The sequence below is a fragment of the Pholcus phalangioides genome, unplaced genomic scaffold (genome assembly GCF_987345545.1).
Source record: "Pholcus phalangioides strain wild (caught in Gottingen) unplaced genomic scaffold, Ppha-v1.0 ptg000011l_1, whole genome shotgun sequence".
Classification (NCBI taxonomy): domain Eukaryota; kingdom Metazoa; phylum Arthropoda; class Arachnida; order Araneae; family Pholcidae; genus Pholcus; species Pholcus phalangioides.
The window spans coordinates 50857467-50877246 of record NW_028301604.1 but is presented as its reverse complement, the minus strand read 5'-3'; the positions used below and the strand labels follow the sequence as shown (position 1 = coordinate 50877246).

The window sequence follows — 19780 nt, the reverse complement described above, 5'->3', positions numbered from 1 at the left end:
GGATTATGAACGGAACCGATCTGAAACCTGTAATAATACGAGAAATTAAATTTTTGTTTTCAAAGTAATGCAAGAATATATTTGCAAAAGCACTTGAAAAGCTAGTACCTATAGGAATCGCTCTGTGGTCTATATAAACTAATACCATTAAAAAAAATTCAGTATTTTTGAAAACTATTTATTTAATGGTATTAGTTTATGTACAGGGTGATAACTATCGACTGCCTAATAATTACACAAGTGATTCCTTGTCAAAAACTAATACAGAAAAGTGTTTTCACAGTTTTTTGATTTGACCCATAATTAATGAGTTTAACGCTTTAAAAATTGATTACGTCACTTCCAAATCCTGCCAAGTTCCCCAAACGTACACCACACGTACAACTTGGCGTTTTTGAAACTGGATAACATCAATATAACCCTAATGATAAATCGAGAAAAAGCAAACAGTTTTTTTTCTTTGCTTTTGTGTGGCAATTTTGGTTACGCGATCGTTAATACCCAAAACTGAAAATGTTTTTGCTTAATATCAAAGTTGCGCTACGTCTGTGAACATTTGGTTTGTCTCGTTTGAATGAATAAAATATCACTAAAAATTTTAAGATCAGATTTTTTTTCAAGTTCCAACTTCGAATTTTCCAAAGATTTGCATATTGCATTCATGCAGTGCCGTCTCAACGCATGGGCAAGAGAAGAAGAGCCTCACAAAAACGAGTTGTTAGTTGAGAGTAAACTATAACGAGTATAACAACTATAAACGAGTTTATAGTTGAAATTTTCGAGGAGCATACATGTAAATTTGCCTGGTAGGGCCTCAGAATAATCAGAAAAGCCCGGAAACCCATAGTGCTCTTAAGACAGCCCTGCATCTCTGGTCCCCCACACGAATAGGGCTGATAGGGCCCGGGATAATTATCATTTTTTTCATGCTATAAATTCACTATAGAAGGGCCCATGAAAAGTCTGGCTTGGGGGCCCACCAGAGATCCCAGTCTAGGCATCCTGCCCTAGGTTGTAGGGACCATGGTTGCGCCATGCTTTCGATTGTAATTCTGCAACTCAATTAACTTGATTATCACAATCTTGTTGAATGAAATCGATCACAGTTACAAACTCCCATTTATGTTATGAGTGTGTATGGCACAATACTCGAAACCATATTCAGAAAACAAACAGTAAAGAGGTGGCTTCCATTTTGAAAATTGAGAGCTGGGGAACATAATTTTTCCGAAAAAAAATTAAGAAACGAAATTTAACAGCATCTCAAAGGAGAGGCAAAATTAGTAATGCCTAATACGGCGAGAGACTCAAGTCCGTATCTGTTAAGAGAGGCCAAGGGCAACCGCGCTCTTATAAATACGCCCCTGAATGAAATTTCATCTGAAAAAATTACCAAGGTGCGAATGAATCATGCAAGCTGGAATAAATTTCGAAGTCGTCAAAATCTTTCTTGTATAAAAAGGTAAAGTAAATTTATTAACATTTCAGCTGATATAAAAATCAATTGCAGTCACATGGAAATTAAAAATCATCGTTGCTACATGTATAAATTCGATATGAAATACGATTGGATGAATAATCGATACAAAAAATCCGCGAAAACACTAATTATTTTAAATGTGACGATTCATAAAATAATTTGATTAAAAATTTCTGATTGAATCGTTGCTGGTATTTTACTGTTCCCCCCAGTCACCGTCTCGTCAAGTTACCATTTTTACATTTTCATTACAGCTTTTTGCACGTAACTGTTTCGATTAAATTTTAAAATAACTCAAAAAATATATTGCCTTTTATTGACCAATATGTAATCTGATCAAAACGACAGCATAAAAAAAACCACAGTATAAAAAAAACGATCGCGCAGTAAACACTATGCACCTTACCTTAAAAAATTTGACTTGACAGGGAAGGAGAACAAATTACCGTATTTTACCAAAAAAACGTTGATTTGGGGAAAACAATTTTTCGAATGGCTGTTAATGTTTTACAAATCTGGTGATAAATTTGCCAATATGGTGGGGTGAATGTAATACGTAATACAAGGTTAACATCACTCTAAACCAGCGGTTCTCAACCGGTGCTCCTCGAAAACCTTAGGGCTCCGTGTGCACTTCCCAGGGGCTCCACAGCGACACGAAGAAAATAAAATAAATCAGTAAATTTGATACATAAATAAAAAGAGGCCTACAGGGTTCCAGAATAAAAATTATATATACAAAAATGACTCCTAGTGTCAAACAGGGCTCCACCATAAAAATTATATACTGAAAACGGCTCCGCGAGTCAAAAAAAGAACCGCTGCTCGTGATCATAATCGTGAAAGAAAATAACTGATCTTGGCTTCTAACGGGATTTAATATTTCAGTTCAATTTCAAAAAGCCTGCAACCCTCTGCTGGAGAAGAATTTTATTTTTGTTGGTTGTTTGACCGTTACAAAAAAGACACGTCACAAAAATTCAAAGCGTTACAACTCATTAAATATTTCTCTGATACCAAAACGGAAAACACTTTTCCGTATTAGTTTTTCACAAGGAATCACATGTGTGAATATTGGGCGGTCGATAGTTACCACCATGTATAAACAAGCCACAGGGATTCCTATGGGTACTAGCCTTTCAAAAGTGCTTTTGCAAATATTTTCTTTCATTACTTTGAAAACAGAAAATTTAATTTCTCTTATTATTATAGGTTTCAGATACATTGACGATTTAAAAATCTTCAACAACAACTTTCACGAAATCAGTCAACAAGTTTATCCTATCATGCATTTACGGCCGTATTCACCGACACGGTTTAAACTACAATCGCAGGTTAAAGGATCAGAGATCAACACAATTTGGTTAAAATCCTGAATTTAACCAATCCGTTTCGATCTCACCTCCTTTCACTTACGATTGTAGTTTAAACTGTCGGTGAATACGGCCGTTGATCTTAAAAAACTGATCACGATAGTAATCAAGCTGATTTCCTTGACTTAAAAATAAACATTGCTGACAATATGGTCTTGACTGGTATCCACGACAAAAGAAATGACTTTAATTTTAAAGTCAACTTTTTAACTAATCACAATTCTAATATCAGCAAATATTTTTTCAAAATATCGTATTTTCTTAACTGTCTCGCATCAAACATATCTAATAATGCCAACGACTTTCAAAATGTATTAATTAATCTCAAAAAAATCTTAATAGGCAACAATTTTCCTCCATACACCTTGGACTTACTTCCTCCTCACACCAATCACTGTTCACTTCAAATCTGACCGCCACCGTTAGGACTAATCACATGGTATGTACTTTCACCTTCTGCATCTACTTCTCTCTCTTTTATTTGAATTTTCATATTTCTTTATTTTGACTGCAACCATTGCTCGTAATTTTTGTCTGGGCACCAATTTTTTTGTTTTTTGGCTATATATACATATATATAATTAGTTTTTTCTTTTAATTTTTCTATAATTATTGAATTCAATGGTACAATAGCAGAACGTTGGGGGATAGAGCATCTATTTAAGGTTGTCGAGGCTCAAGAAGTTCTCAGAAACTTTGTTTTAAGCCAACGTCAGGGTGTTCCCCCCCCCCCTAATGAGAACCCGACACATTGGCTTCGATTCATTCCATTTTTGAATTTTTGAATAATTACATTTTTAAATTTTTCAATCTTCATATTATGCTTTGAAATTCCATTTCTTCTCATCATTAATTTTGTTTTCAATTTTTCATATTTAATGAATGAATTTTTACAATATGTATATGTTACGCTAAAAGCCCGAAGAGTGGTAAAACCTAGGTTCTACCAAGTCGAGTTGGTAAAAAAGCCCCAAAAACGCTTGTAAACTTATACATTTCGCACTTTTACTAAGCACTTCTGTAAATGACTCATGAAAATTAGTTAAAAATGCGAATTTTCTAATTTTCATAGATTTGAAAACTTGTCATTTATTTATCACAACGACCCTGACGCTAATTAAAATCATAATTAATTAAGTAATTAGTCATTCAAATTCGTGAAAATTAGTAAAATTGCGAATTAACTAATTTTTAAACTTGTCATTTATTGATCACAACGATCCTGATGCTAATTAAAATCATAATTAATTAACTAATTAGTCATTCAAGTTCATGAATTTATCTAATTTCCCACACGCCATCGAGTGCACATGTTCCTGATATTTCAATGATAATTGGCTGCGAACTGTAATTTCAGGCCTTTTTCACCTCGGCAACAACCGAAACCAATCGGCAAAACTTCGTTTTCCTCTACAGTTATCGAGTGCGAGCGAACACATTTTCATAAATTTTAAAACTTGTTATCTAGTAAATCATGAATTTTTTAGCTCCTTATGATGATTCATGAATTACTTAAAATCATGAATTCGTTTACAAATTTTGGAAAAAATATGTTGTTTTACACTTTTGATATCAATCGTAATAACTGTAATTTACAAAGTCTATGAAAATGATTATCCGATTGTTTTGGCAAATTCATTGAATTTAATTTATAGTGATTTTGCTAGCTACTGTTTTTCGAAATGGCCAAAAATGTTATATATATATATTCCTATTAATTATTGTTAAACGAATTTTCAATCAAAGTTGGTTTAAAGAATTATTCTCTAAATCACTGTCATTCCTTAAACAGCGTGGGTTTCAAGCGCAGTGGGTAGGAGCTCCATTTTATTTTCTGCAATTTTTGGAACTGCTAGAAATCGTGTGATAAAACAAAAGCCAGCCAGATTCAAAACCACTTGTCTGAAGTAATCCTGTATGAATACTTTTTTACTCCTTCTTTTTTTACAAAAAAATGAAGCTTTTTTTTTTTTTTTTTTTTTTTTTTGCTCTAAATGTTTTGAAAGGCCTCATGTGTGAGGCATCATCTTATTAGCACTGCCCCTCTGCCAGGGGCGGCTCGAGATTATCCGCCGCCCAGGACCGTCATGAGACAGTTTAGTTTTATCCGAGGATGATGTCACACTCTCCGCTATCCATACGAAGGTTTTTTTAACAGCTGGCTGATGCGAAGATATACTTAGGAAAGAGAGAAAATGAATTTTCTGGATGTTATGCTGAAACTGATATTTAGAAAGAAAAGTGATTAGTCTCCTCAGGTAATCGAACCTGGATCCCCTTGTATACCGGGCAAGTGCGCTAACCAATACACCAGAGACACATTTTTCAATTCCTTATAACACGCATTAGTAGCGTGAAACGCTGAGTGGAGACGCAGCAGCTTCCCTTAAGTACAGCCCCAGTTGGCGTTTTCGTATGAAGAGATGGTATTTTTTCGGCCCGAAATACACTGAGAAATTGAATTTTCTGGATGTTATACTAATATGTTATTTTATATAGTTATACTTTCCAAATATTAGTTTTGGAGTTTCGGCATAACATCCAGAAAATTCAATTTCTCAGAGAGTGACAAGTCATTTTCGGATAAATTGCCATTTAGTGGCAGTGTCAGAAATTGTGAGCTTTGGTCTGAGTTAGGTCTGGTTGTCCATGTATGGTCCCATTCAGCACACACAAGCTGTAAGCAAACAGGGTTTGTTGGCTTTGTGGTCTAGTACGCTCACCCGGCAAGTGAGAGGACGTAGGTCCCCGCAAGGGGACTTAAATTTTCTTTCCGAATTTATCTTCCAGCTGTCAATACCTTCGTAGTGATAGCGGTGAGAGACATCATTTTCGGATATTATCAAAGACTTTGCAAACAGGAAAAGAAAAGCGTTAGCGGGAAGAGGTGGGGGGGGGGGACCTCAATGCCCGTGCTTAGAAATATACACACTATAAATCTACCTTAGATTAATAACTACTTTAATAAATATAAAATTTTATTTAGTTAATATATTTGTTTATTTATAGATTCAATATAGTGTAAAATATATTTGTAAGGACCGGGGGCCACCAAAACCATTCACGTGCTTAGGGCCTCCAAACATCTTAATCCCGCCCTGTTTAGGCCCCTACACACGCTCAGCTAGATGCTGTCTTTTTAATCTCCTCTTTCCCTCCTAGAATGTGCCAATCTGATGGACTTTTGCAGCGGAACCGGGAGGTATGAGTAGGACGACCATACGTCCTGTATTTCCCGGGATATTCCCATATTTTCACGTAATTTTGGCCATTGTACTTTTTTGTAAAAATTTTCCGATTTCTTCACGTATTCTCAATGAAGTCAACTTTAATTTTCAGTCTTTATTGAAATCAATGATTGAAATTACTGTATTTTCAACTCATAAATTATGATAATAACGACTATAAATAAGAAAATTCATCTCACATATTTGTCATTATTTTATCATAAATTTTTTGAGTAACTAATTCAGTGAAAGAGTTTTATTTTATATTTCGCCTAAGCATTCTATAAAATACAAAGGTTTTTAAAAACTGGATGTTGCGATGATATATTTTGGAAAGAGAGAAAATTCAACTGCCCCCGCGGGGAATCGAACCCACGTCCTTTCACTTTCGGGGTGAACGCACTAGACTACAGAGGCACCGAATCTCTCAATCTTTCCTTGGAGCTCGCGTACACTGAAAGGAACCGTACATGGACGGCCGGAACAGACTCAGGCCAAGCTCACAACTGCTGACGCTACCACCAGATGGCGACTTATGCAAGGATGACGTCACTCTCCGCTACCATACGAAGGTTTTTAACAACTGGATGTTGCGAAGATATATTTTGGAAAGACAGAAAATTCAACTGCCCGTCCGGGGAATCGAACCCACGTCCTTTCATTTTACGGGAAGTAGTCTAGTGGTCTAGGGCGTTCACCCGGAAAGTGAAAGGACGTGGGTTCGATTCCCCGCACGGGCAGTTGAATTTTCTCTCTTTACAAAATATATCTTCGCAACATCCAGTTGTTGAAAACCTTCGTATGGTAGCGGAGAGTGACGTCATCCTTGCATTCTATAGAAACACTATAGAATGCCGAAACAACCAGGCAAAGTATGAAATTGCTGCTTTTTTCTATAAAACATACATTGACAAGATTTTCATTATATAAGCCGCACGATGCCAAATGCGCCAAATAAAATACAGTAAGACCTGTCTTTAACGGGACAAAATCTTGGTCACGTGATTTCAATGCCAAAATACACATTAAAAAACCTGGATTAAACGGAACCTGTCTAAGGTAAGGGGGCGTCCACAGTGAACCGCTTCTCGCTTCATCGCGGCTGAAAAAAGAAGGTAAAAACTCTTCGGAGCGGAAATAGTGCGCCCGCCTACCTGCTTTCACCGGCTCACACTGCTTTTACCCGCTTTAACCGGAATGAATTATTTCTTTTTCTCGCTTGACCAGGCTCACCGCTTTCACTTTAAAACGGATAGTTTCCTCTTTAGTATTCGTTTTAGTGAATAGTAAATCGACGGAGTTTTTGTAACGATTAATTATCGTTATTACTAATCGTTGATTAGTTATGACATAATAAAAGCGAAATCTTTTCAAAAAATTAAAAGCTACGGGAAGCACTAAAGAAACTTCGATTGGATTACATGCTAAAAAAAGCCTTTTTGACACGTTTTTGAAATCACGTTCTTCCGGCGGATTATTATACTGAATTCAACGGAGTTTTTGTGATGGTTAATTGTTAATACTAATCATTAATTAGTTATGGCATAATATAAGCGAAATCGTTAATTAATCGTTAATTAATTAAGGATCATTAATGACCATACTGAATCCAATAGAGTTTCTATAACGACTAATTATTGTTAATACTAATCGTTATTTAGTTGACATAATAAAAGCGATATCGTTAATTAATCAAAATACCGTTGGATAAAACGAAATCCAACGGAATTTTGTAACGATTAATTGTCGTTTTTCTAATCGAAAATTAGTTATGACACTAAAAGCAAAATCACTGATTTATCATCAATTAATTAATTAACTATAATTAGCGATTCCCTAAATGCATTTCAACTTCAAGGCGAGTCCTATTCATTTCATATACATTCGTTATTCTTTCATGTTTAATTTTATGATAAATATCGTTGTTGTCAGCAAAAAAACAATAGAACCCCACGTGATAGCTCCATGATGCCAAGTGATCATGCAGGCAAACGCTTCCGCGAGCGGTGCACTATAATGGAACCTTTGCCCCCGATATTTCGCCTCCGACATTTCGTCCCCGACATCTCGCCCCTGGCACGTTTCGTCCCCGGTACATTTGGCCCACGGAAATTTCGCCCTGACATTTCGCCTGCCCTGACCATATCAGTGACCCAGTGAGTGACCATATGAGTGACTAAGTGAGTAATCAAGTAAATCGGAAATTTACTCCCTGACATTTCGCCTGCTCTGATCGTACGCGTGACCATATGAGTGAACATATGAATGATGGTACAAGTGACCAAGTGAGTGACCACATGAGTGATCAAGTGAGTGAATATATGAGTGATCGAGTTAAGAAATGAAAATGAAATTAAATAAATTTAATGAAAATTTATATACCCCCGGACATTTCACCTGCCCTGACCCAGTGAGTGATCATATAAGTGCAATAAATTGCAATTTTCGGCAAAATTTAGTGATAAGCCGTATTCAACATTGCAATTTCCTGCATTCTCCTGGATGATGCATGGTGAACCTAAGTATGAAGGTTGTTATTTATACCCATCTGGATATATCAGTAATATCAATTACAACGGTTGAATAATTTTGTCAAATCTGCGGATCACCTATGCCATTGTCTCAGACCATAGGTTGAGAAACACTGCACTCGATTAAAAAGCCCTTACCAACACAATCTAAAAATGGCATATTATTGTATAGGTATACCGTTATATATCGAGTGTCAGTGCTGCGTGGTTTCATCGCGCACGAAGTATTTCTGCAGGTACCCTTAAACGTAAATTTCTATACAAACGTTTCTTACATTGGAAGCTTTCCCATGGCTTATAATAGTGGTTGTTGTTTTACTGCAGTAGTGAGAGCAATAACACTCTGGAATGCGTACAGTAGAAGTTGCCGTCAAGGCGCCACAATAGAATGCATTTTATAAGAAATGTCCAATTACATCAAAAAACCGTTCACCGTTCAGATGATACCTCTGGAGTACAATTAAAAATATCTCTTCCAGCGGTAGAAGTTTTTCTTTCATCTCGCTGGCATGTACCCGGGGGAATTTGGAAACTTACACAAGCATTTAATCGGTCACTCACTCACTCAAGTAACTCCCTTGGTCACTCAAACGGTTAATCCCTCGATCACTCACTTGATCACTCATACAGTTAATCACTCGGTCGCTCATGCGGTCATTCATTTGGGCACTCATACGGCCATTCGGTCAGTCACATGGTCACTCATACGGTCATTCACTCAAAGTCAATTGCACACTAGTTGATATGGTCACTCACGTGTTGAGTCATTCTGCCAGTCGCTTAGTTATTTGTACGTCACTAACGCACTCCTACAGTCCATTTCATACTCACTCGATCACTCATACGTTCAGGGCAGGTGAAATGTCAGGTGTAAATTTTTCGGGGGCCAAACGTAACGGGGATGAAACGTTCCAGGGGCGAGATGTCGGGGGCAAAAGTTCCGGATCCCACTATGGACATACCCTAATGCGGAAACGGAAAGGAAAATTCTGCCCTGATATATGGGTTGAGAGAGAGAGAGCTTGAAAACAAAAGACATCATAAACTTATTGTTGGGGTTTGTTACAATCCACCGAATACGGATCCAAACTACATCGCCAAATTTCATGATGAAATTTCCTACATGTGTAAGCGTAAGAGGGATATCATACTTGGGGATTTCAATTACCCAGGTATTGATTGGCAGAACCTTTCATTTGGAGATGAAAGAGACTTTATGAGACAGTATGAAAGAGACTTTCTTAAGTTGGTGCTAGAAAATTTTTTGTATCAGTATGTATCGGAAGCCACTAGGGGCACTGCTATTTTGGATTTAGTTCTTACTGGTTCTGAGGATCTTGTTGAACATGTTTGGGTGGGGGAAGAGTTTTCTTCCAGTGATCATCGTGTCGTTAGATTTCATTGTAACTTTTCCTTGGGTAAGGTTGATAACAAAAGACTGGTTCCTTGTTTTCGGAGAACTAACTTTGATGTTTTGAGACGAAGGTTAGCGGAAGTTTTCAAAGACCGGTTGGAATCAGTAGGAGTGGTAAGAGTCAATGGGACGAATTTAGTACGAAACTGTCCTCTGTTTTGCACGACGTCATATCCTTTGTTCGAAAAAAGCGTGTTTGTACATCGCACCCTCTATGGTTCACGGATAGCGTGCGTAACCTTTATCTTGAAAAGAAAAGAGCATTCAGAGGGTATAAAAGTGGACGAGGTGACCTATAATTGTTTACTGATAAAAGAAGAGTGTTGAAGAAAGCGATAAGGGATAGTAAAAAATAAGTTGAATCTAGGTTGGCAGATAACATTCGCTCTGACCCAAAATCATTTTTTCGATACGTCAATAATGGATGTAAGAGGACAGTTGGGCCCCTCTCGATGGGAGGCTCTAGGTTAGAGAGAAATGTAGGCATGTGTAGTGCTTTCAATGACTTTTTCGCGTCGGTTTTTAATGGAGATAATGATATTCGATATACGGGTGTTGCATGGAGTAATAAAACCCTCAACGATATTCAAGTAGAAGACGTAGAGGTCCTAAATCTTCAAAGAAATGTATGTGCAAGCAAAGCACCAGGACCAGACGATATCTATCCCAGGGTCCTCAGGGAATGTGCTGATGAATTGTTGGGGGCCAGTCGCACAGATATACAGGAGTAGTGTTGCTGAGGGTATCGTTCCAAGGGATTGGAAACATGCTAATGTTGTTCCGATATTTAAGAAGGGTAGTAGAGAAGCTGTGTCCAATTATCGTCCAGTGAGTTTGACGAGCTCCCTCTCGAAAATTTTGAAATTATTATCAAAAAGCAATTGGTAAAGTGGCTAAACGAAAATAGTGTATTGTCGGATAATCAGCATGGGTTCAGGAAGGGGAAGTCATGTGTAACTAACCTCCTTTGCTTCTATGATCACGTGACGAATATGTTACTTTGGGTAAGGGCAAAATGTAGATGTTGTTTACCTTGATTTCCAGAAAGCATTCGATCGTGTCCAACATGGTAAACTCTTGAAGCGTTTACACGAGATTGGAATTGGGGGCAACTTGCTGAATTGGATAGAATCGTGGTTAAGAGATAGATCACAACGGGTTATGGTGAACGGGGAATTCTCTGGTTGGACAGACGTCACAAATGGAGTTCCTCAAGGAAGTGTCCTTGGCCCCCATACTTTTTTCACTTTTTATCGATAAACTCGATCAGGGTATCGATGGGATTACTAGCAAATTCGCAGATGATGGGAAACTAATGGGGGTAATCGGGAATCAAAACGATAGGGAGTTGCTCCAGACCAACTTAAACAGGATTGCAGCATGGGCAAATGAATAGAGCATGACGTTTAGCGTTGATAAGTGCATGGTCGTTCATTTTGGTTCGAACAACCCACGGTTCTCTTACGAGTTGAATGGTGTCACTATCCCGGATGCAACTAGTGTCACCGATTTGGGAATTCTCATTGACGAGCGGCTTAGGTTTTTCTGAATATTGTTCAGCGGTGGTGAAAAAATCGAATAGAATGCTTGGTCTCATTTTCGGAAAGGTCTCTTCGCGTTCTCCTAAAGTCATTCTTCCGCTTTTTCGAGGCTTAGTTCGTCCTGGACTGGAGTATGCTGTAAGGTTTTGGAGACCATACCTACAGAGGGACATAGACTTGGTTGAAGGGGTGCAGAGAAGAGTTATGCGTGTCCTTATTGGCACACAGGGGCTTGAGTTATGAAAAGAGACTTCATTTTTTGAATATGTTTACATTGGATGAACGCAGATGTCGAGGAGATATGATCGCAGTGTTCAAAAATTTCAACGGGATAGATAAGATGGACCATGAACTTTTAATACACCGCCAATCGACTGCTTTTACAAGGGGACACCAGTATCGATTGGTAAAAAAAAAGTATCGATTGGTAAGGGACAATGCGAGGTTATGGTGTCGCAGGGAATTTTTCTCTAATAGGTTTGTTAATAAATAGAATAGCTTACCCCCAAAGGTAGTTAATTGTAACACAATTGACACGTTGAAAAAGAAATACGATAAACATGTTGGGGTAAATCGAGAAGCTATCCATACTTAGAATAAGACAACCATATATACATTATGGACATTGTACAGTCATTCATCATGTGCCAATATTGTTTATAATTTTAGTTTTTAATTGGGTTGCTGTATGTTTGAAATATATGACATCCATATTTGTTATGGGCCTCTTTTGATCAGCCACCTCGTTGGACATTTTGCCTGTTGTGGCGTTGTATTTGCATTTGTGTCACACACGATTTCAAAACGTCAACGCGTTATAACAGTGAATGGTTGCGAAAGTACACTGCTCAAAACAATTAGGGGAGCAAGCAAAAAGTGAAGAAAACCGTGCGAGACAGCCACGTATTGGCATACAATGGATAGTACACGCGTATCAATGCGCAATACAGGAAAAAGACGTAAAAAAAATTGGAATTAAGCTTTAATTCTTTGAAAATATAAACATGAAAAGATGATTTAGGGCAACAATTTGGTTACATGTAAACGATAAAAAAAAGTACTGTTTAGACATGATGCATGAGTTTTAATAGGACGTGTGGTCTCCTCGAACAGCTAAGACTGCTGCACACCTGTTTGCCATGGATGCGATGAGGTTATCGATCAGACTTTGGGGAATACTGTTCCACTCCTCAAGAAGTGCAATCTGCAAGTCTCAGACAGTAACAGGCGGCCTTGGTCGCGCAGCAATGCGTCGTCCGAGCATGTCCCAAACATGCTCGTTCGGATTCAGGTCAGGAGAGCACGCTGGCCATTCCATACGCTGTATTGTTTCAGCTTCAAGCATGTTCTCCACCAGACGAGCTCTATGCGGTCGGGCATTATCATCCTGGAAAACAAAGGAATCTCCAATGGCTCCAGCGAAAGGGATGACATGAGGTCGCAGTATCTCGTCTGCATAACTTCGGGCCGTCAAAGTGCCATTTAGAATGATATGCAGGTCCGTACGTCCGCCTATGCTGATTCCACCCCATACCATCCAACCACCTCGTCTGTATTGTGACCTTTCACGAACGAATGCGGGGTTATTTCGAGTGCCCCTGTCCCTCCATACCAGAACACGTCGGGTGTCACACTCCAGACTGAATCGAGACTCGTCTGCAAACAGCACTTGGCTCCAATCATGTTGCTCCCAATCTCGATGTTCAGCAGCCCATCTTCTTCGGGCCGCACGGTGGCGTGGGGTCAACGGAATGCAGACCATTGGCCTACGTGCATAGAGCCCTCCCTCATGAAGCCGATTACGTACTGTTTGGTTGGACACCCTTCGTCCTGTTGCCAAGAGCAACCGTCTTTGCAGCTGCGTAGCATTCTCTGTTCTGTTTCGACGGGCTGTTAACCGTATATACCGGTCATCAGTTGCTGTAGTGGCGCGTGGCCGACCTTGCCCTGGTCAACGTCTAACATTTCCTGTTTCTTGGAATCGATTCCACAGCCTTGCAACAACACTTCTGGCGACTCCAACAGCGTCCGCGACACTACGTTGTGTTTACCCGGATTCCAGTCTGCCTATAACACGCCATGTCATGGATTCCGGTAAATCACGTTGTTGAGACATCCTGAAGTCACCTTGTCTCAAAAAAAAATACTGCGCAATCGAATTTCACAGTAAAACAGACGTTTCTGCAACATCCCGATTTCTGCCCTTATCTCCTTTTTCTGGTTTTTGACGTCATGAACTTTGATTTGCATATGAAGTTTTCTTCTTCCGTTTCCTGCTAGGCTTTAAATTATGGATGATTCATTTTATGTTACTTATCGGTATACATCTTCACGTAATTTTGTTAAAACCATGTGCTCCCCTAATTGTTTTGAGCAGTGTAGAAGTTCGGAAACAATACTGGTAGGGAGGCATACTTATGTAGAGGTAATGTTGGGTAAGAATAGCCTTCCAGTTATCCCGCGCGTTTATCAGAAAATCATTGGTGATTTGAAAGTTTGATGTCCATGAAAAATTGAAAAGAGTCTCTTTTGGTTAGACAAATTAGGGTTTCCTGAGAGATCTGGTAAGTGTATGTTTATCTCTATCTTATCTACTACAAATTGGTGCATTGGGAGTTTCTAAATGTTTTTTTTTTGTTTACCCGTAGTATCACTTGTTATCAATAATCAGAACTTAGTGTCACAACTTTGTGCTACCCAAGTTTTTCCCAATTTTCATATTTTTATCTGTTTTTTCGCTCATCGGGTTGAAAACCGAGATGAAGTTTAGTGTCTCCACTTATTTGATTATGTAGAGGAGCGTGTAAAAGGTGATGCAGAACAAAAAAAATGAAAATATTTACGTTATTGTGAAATAACGTAAATATTTAAATAACGTAAATATTTAAATAACGTATTATATATTAAATAATGTAAATATTGTAGAAAGTTTTATCCAGGACTGAAGGTTTCCAAGCCAGACGACGAAGAGATGTATTAGTTTCCGCTATGGTGAAAAAAGGAAAGTATCGGACATGGTCAGATCCTGCTGACATGATCTGGTATCGCGAAAATCAAATTGTAAGGGAAATAGGGCGATAGCATGTACCTAGTTTACATGAAGCTGTGAGTGTTCTTCATAAGGGGGTTTAAAATTGTTAAAGGTAGGTGAGTATCAAACGTATCAACAGTTCCTTAATAAGAGAATTTTAATTACACTTGTTTCATTTTTTTCCCCATCATTTTTCATTCTTCAATTTATAAAACACGTAAAAAAAATGAAAAAAATAAGGTAATTAATGTTTGGAGGGTTTTTATAAAAGCAGATACGTAGAAACGATAAAAGAGCTGTGACAAGAATGTGCCAGATCAAGTTTATAATGCATTTTAAAGGCAGAAAAAGGGTGGCTCAAAGTTTTAACCCACAAGGGTATAAGATTGTGCCGCATGAAAGACTTCTCCCTTCCCTCCTATCAAACATAGATTTTTTCCGACACAACATTCAGTAGGTGAGATATGTAGGTATAATGAATAAAACATTCAGACAAATAACTGCATAATTGAAGGATATGCTCTTTAAAAACCACAAGAAGTGGCACAAAGTTGTACCACATTTTACGGTAGTGTACATTTCATAAATCAGTGATTAGCCATAGTTGTCGGTTGTTGTGCATATTTACCAATAGTCTTAATAGCTTTGATAAATTGTGTTACATTTAACACTTTCAACGGTGATTATGCATAAATCTCGAATTAAGTTGGTAATTATGATATATATGAAAGAAATCAAGTGGAAATATCTCTTAAGTTCTACCACTAATTAGTATCAGACGTACGTAATGGGTGCACTACGCATAATTTGCCCTAAATATTAAGTTCAATTGAAATAAGTGCTATAAGTATTAGGACTGGGAATCAATTAAAATTTTTAACTGGTTAATCAAAAATTTTTGATCGATTAATCGAGTATTTTTCGTAATTATATAACATTAACTAATGTTATAAAAATAAATATTTTTTATTAATTTCATATACCTATTCGTTAGTTTTAAGCAAATATAAGGATAAATTAAAAGAAATCAAGGCTGTTCACCCGCATGAAGCAATTTAAGATGCTGAACATTATTTTTTAAATGTTGAAGTTTCTTCACTTGGATCTCGTCATTCAAATCGGTTATTTTTTAGGTTAATCACTGATTTCAAAACTATTTCCAATCTTCATACTGATGCTTGTTTTCCTACAAACTCTTGCCGAATATTACTTGTTGGGAGAGGAGCTGATGTGCTTCCCAAATAAAAAAGCCACAACAGGCAAAATGCTCAACGAAATGGCTGGAAAAAAAGTCTGTAAAAATACGGATGTCAAATAAAAATTTATACGGAGTACACGAAAACTTGTTTTCACGGTGAGGACAATAAATTTCGATCTTGTCTTCTGAGACGCCCAAACTCAACTTGAAACTGAAATTCCTGTATCATCAATTTTCGCTGAATCGCCATGTATTCCCCAATGCCGAAAAATTTGATTAATACATTGATTCAAATATTTGTAAATATGGTCGCTCATCTAAAATTTTATGTCTGACTAACTGACTGAAAGGGGACTTTGTAGGATTTAGCGGGCGTGAAATACTTACTTGTTCACTCAGTAAAGGGAACGGCTTCGTACGAACTGGGATCTCCAAGTGGAAATTTGGAATTTTGGCTAAGGGAAATTTGAGTTTGATGTGAGGTGAAAAAGAATATGAGTGTATGTGTTGTTGTGTGGGGAAAATACAACTATTATTTATAAATGAATAATAATTTAAAAGACATCAAAATATCAAATAAATCAAGCTAAATTACAAACTTTTTCTGCAAACTTTGATCGAATTCTAATCGAAGTGATCGAGTCGATTAATTCAACTAAAATTTTTAACTGCGATTAACAATTAATCGATTAATCTGACCAGCCCTAATAAGTATACAAATGTATAAATTATTATGTCTTTTGATGTTAGCTTTCTTCACATTTATCAACATTCTTATATAATCAACATCAGTGATCGAATCCTAGACTGCAATCAGTGCAAAATATCCGGTCCGGTAAATGCAAGTGATTCATTAATGATTTATATTATTTACTAACACGAGTTGGGAACTGTACATAATCATCAGAAAATGTGATAAATTCACAAAATTTATCAAACATACTAAATAGTCCGGTGAGTAATCATGATCACCGGATTTACCACATTTACGGTAACAACTATCTTAAAATACATTTTTTATTTAGGTGTTTCGCGGTGCACTCTTGTTGTATGAACACGATTCACTGTCAGAGAGAGAATTTTTTTTTATTCTTCTATTATAGCAAGACGTATACAAATTGAACATTAAATTTCCTTTCGAAATATCGTCACATTAAAGGGTAAACATGTTTTCGCGCCAATGTATCAAAAATAAGAATGAAATTCAAACAGTAAGTGAAGTCATTTCGACTCCAATAAGTTTTTTTTTACTTTATGTCACAGTTAAATAAGAAAATAAAATAGTATTTCATAGCATAATTTATTAGAAAAAATATAAATCTAATTAATATAGAACTGGAAAAATAACTCAAATTGCAATTGAAGTATTTGAGGAAGTTTACAATGAGCGCTAAAAGGAAAATGAAATTAGAATAAAAAGAAAATTGATATGTAAAAAAAAATATTGTGTTAAATATTAATATTATTACCTTTTGCTTGTAGCAACAAGTAAAGCTGCTCTGTGGCATTTTGAGTTGCATTTATTTTTTTTTTTACATACAAACATTTCTGACTTAGACACTTCGCCTTACACATACAACTTGTTAATCCCTGACCACTTCCCGTCGACTGCAATATGGCAACGGAGAGAAGAGGTATTACACCTGTAGAAACATCTTCAATTTTTAATAACTTTTTTGGGCAGATAGCAAATTGGGATCTAGCATATCGTTTTTTTCAAAACTCCTTGAGATATTCCCAATCGGTAGAAGCCCATCTCCTGTGATGTCCATCACAACGGCCAGGAGATTTCGGGAATCACCATGTCCCTTGTCCACATCGAGAGATCGCACTCTCACTATCGTACCTACAGTTCTCTCACTGATCATTTTATAAGTCTATCCGTGTTTCATTTTTGGCTTCTCCGGCTGTCTTGGCTCAGCGCGGAGTTAACATTTCTCTCACTGTCGCAGGTGGAAACATTTTATCTGAATACATTCTCATCAAAAAGATGAGAATGTATTGCTTGTTTTTTCCAAGTTCATTTTAGAGTCAATTCTGTGCTGAATTGCGTTCCGTTCTCAGCATTGATGCAGAGAATGAAACCGTGCGGAACAAAAATTGAGACTGTCGCCTAGGGCAAGCGTTTTTTTTAGACTCCCTCTCCTCGTCATTTTGAACGAACAAAAAACAAACTTAGCATTCTTGCTGGTCCAGTGCTCAGGGAACCAGACCTCTCTGCCCTCCCCTAATTGTGATCCTACCTATAACTATACAAATATGCAAACATTACAGTTCACTCACAATTCGAAATACAGATAGCAGCACTAACTTCACGAACAACACCAGATACACACGCAAGCTCTTAGGTATATTCAGTGTCAGAGAAAATTTCAGTTAAAACGGTAAATTGATGTATTTTTCGTTTATTTCTTAACAAAAGAAGCAATAACTGAGAAATAAAAGATGAAAATAATGGGATAAAAATAAGGTAATATATATGTATATATATATATATATATATATATATATATATTTGCGTTTAAGGTCATATTTTTATGGTTTATTTTACGTCATAAATGCTTGCATATTTTTAAGATTTTTACGTTATAAAAATTCGTGCCCTAATAATAAGTATTACATTGCACACAGAAAAATCTGCTTAATTAACACCTAATTTTACAAAAAAAAATTCTACAAGGCGAATATTTCATTATTTGAAATTATAGACGAAAGGACAAAGGTATCGCCAATTGTAGTAAGTTGATACGATATTTGTCTGAAATTCTGTACGAAATCACATTTTATGGGAGGAGGGGGGAATATAATCATATATAATAGAATATATATCCATAACTCACACTGGTTTTTTGGGCATTCTTTGTGGTCCCCCATAATAGTGGAAAGGTACACAAGATATTACACAATGGTTAGCATCCGGTCTCACCGTCAAACAGCCAAACTTTCATCAAATAGAAATGTGCGGGTGTGTGGTACGTGCTAGTCAGCACCGCATGAGAGGACAATGATACTCCATAGATCTCACGACAGATAAGTTTCTTTTTTTTGGGAAGGGGAGGCTACAATCAGTTAAATAAAAAAGGTAAAATTGTGTTCACATGTAGTATGAAAATTTAATTAAGGTGCACCTAATCGTACCTAGTAATTCCAGATCTGTGAATTTATAATGATGAGTAATTTTAATTGATAACGATGTGTAACACCTGTCGTGATGATAATGAGAAATGAAATGTGTTTTCCCGTTTAATTTAATTGTCTTTCAACAGCAGCAAGAAATAATGATGATAAAAAAAATTAAAATCTCCTCAAATTTGCATGGATTGACTCATGGTCATTCATGTGTTTGAGTCTGTCAATTCATTTGTTTTACAGCAACTTCGTGCGATCCTGGGTGCAGATGGTGCAAATTTTAAATGGCACAAATTATCAGCACAATAGGCTTGCTACATCATATAAATAATATTTTTGCTTTTGAAGTACATTCATCAGCGAAACTCCCTTTGGAAGAAAAACATTCGAGTCTACTCTTATCAGCAGCTCACAAGTGTCTCAGTATGAATACGTTTCTAGCGACTAATATACGTTTCTGACTCTTTTGTGAAGAGTACTTTTGATCGTTTTGTATTTCTTTTCAAGTTAAATACTGATTACATTGCTTTAATTGTGCCTATTTGATCTCGGTGCTCAAAAAAGATGCAAACTCTGATACCCGAACACGAAGTACTTCGAGGTGTTACTTTAGTCTCACAGTATTGGTGCATATAGACTCTCCTAGTGCTGTGGTAGCTATGGCCTGAACAGTTGATGCTGTTACTAGGCGATTGCGTTTGGAAAACAATACAGCTTACTGCTTATGAAGAGATGTGAATGTTTCAAGGATGATTATGAAAGTCACATTTTTCTACTACTTTGAAATTTAGAACAGTCAACAGAAAAAAAGCAACGTTTTGCATGAATTTAATTCCCTCAGGGCATCCAGACAGCG

The 19780-nt window shown here is 37.0% G+C and overlaps 1 protein-coding gene across 5 annotated transcripts in view; it reads left to right on the top strand.

Annotated features, from left to right (window-relative positions):
* Positions 1-19780, top strand: part of LOC149080533 (pro-neuregulin-2, membrane-bound isoform-like) — a 339902-nt gene that overhangs the window by 196087 nt on the left and 124035 nt on the right. The window lies entirely within an intron of this gene.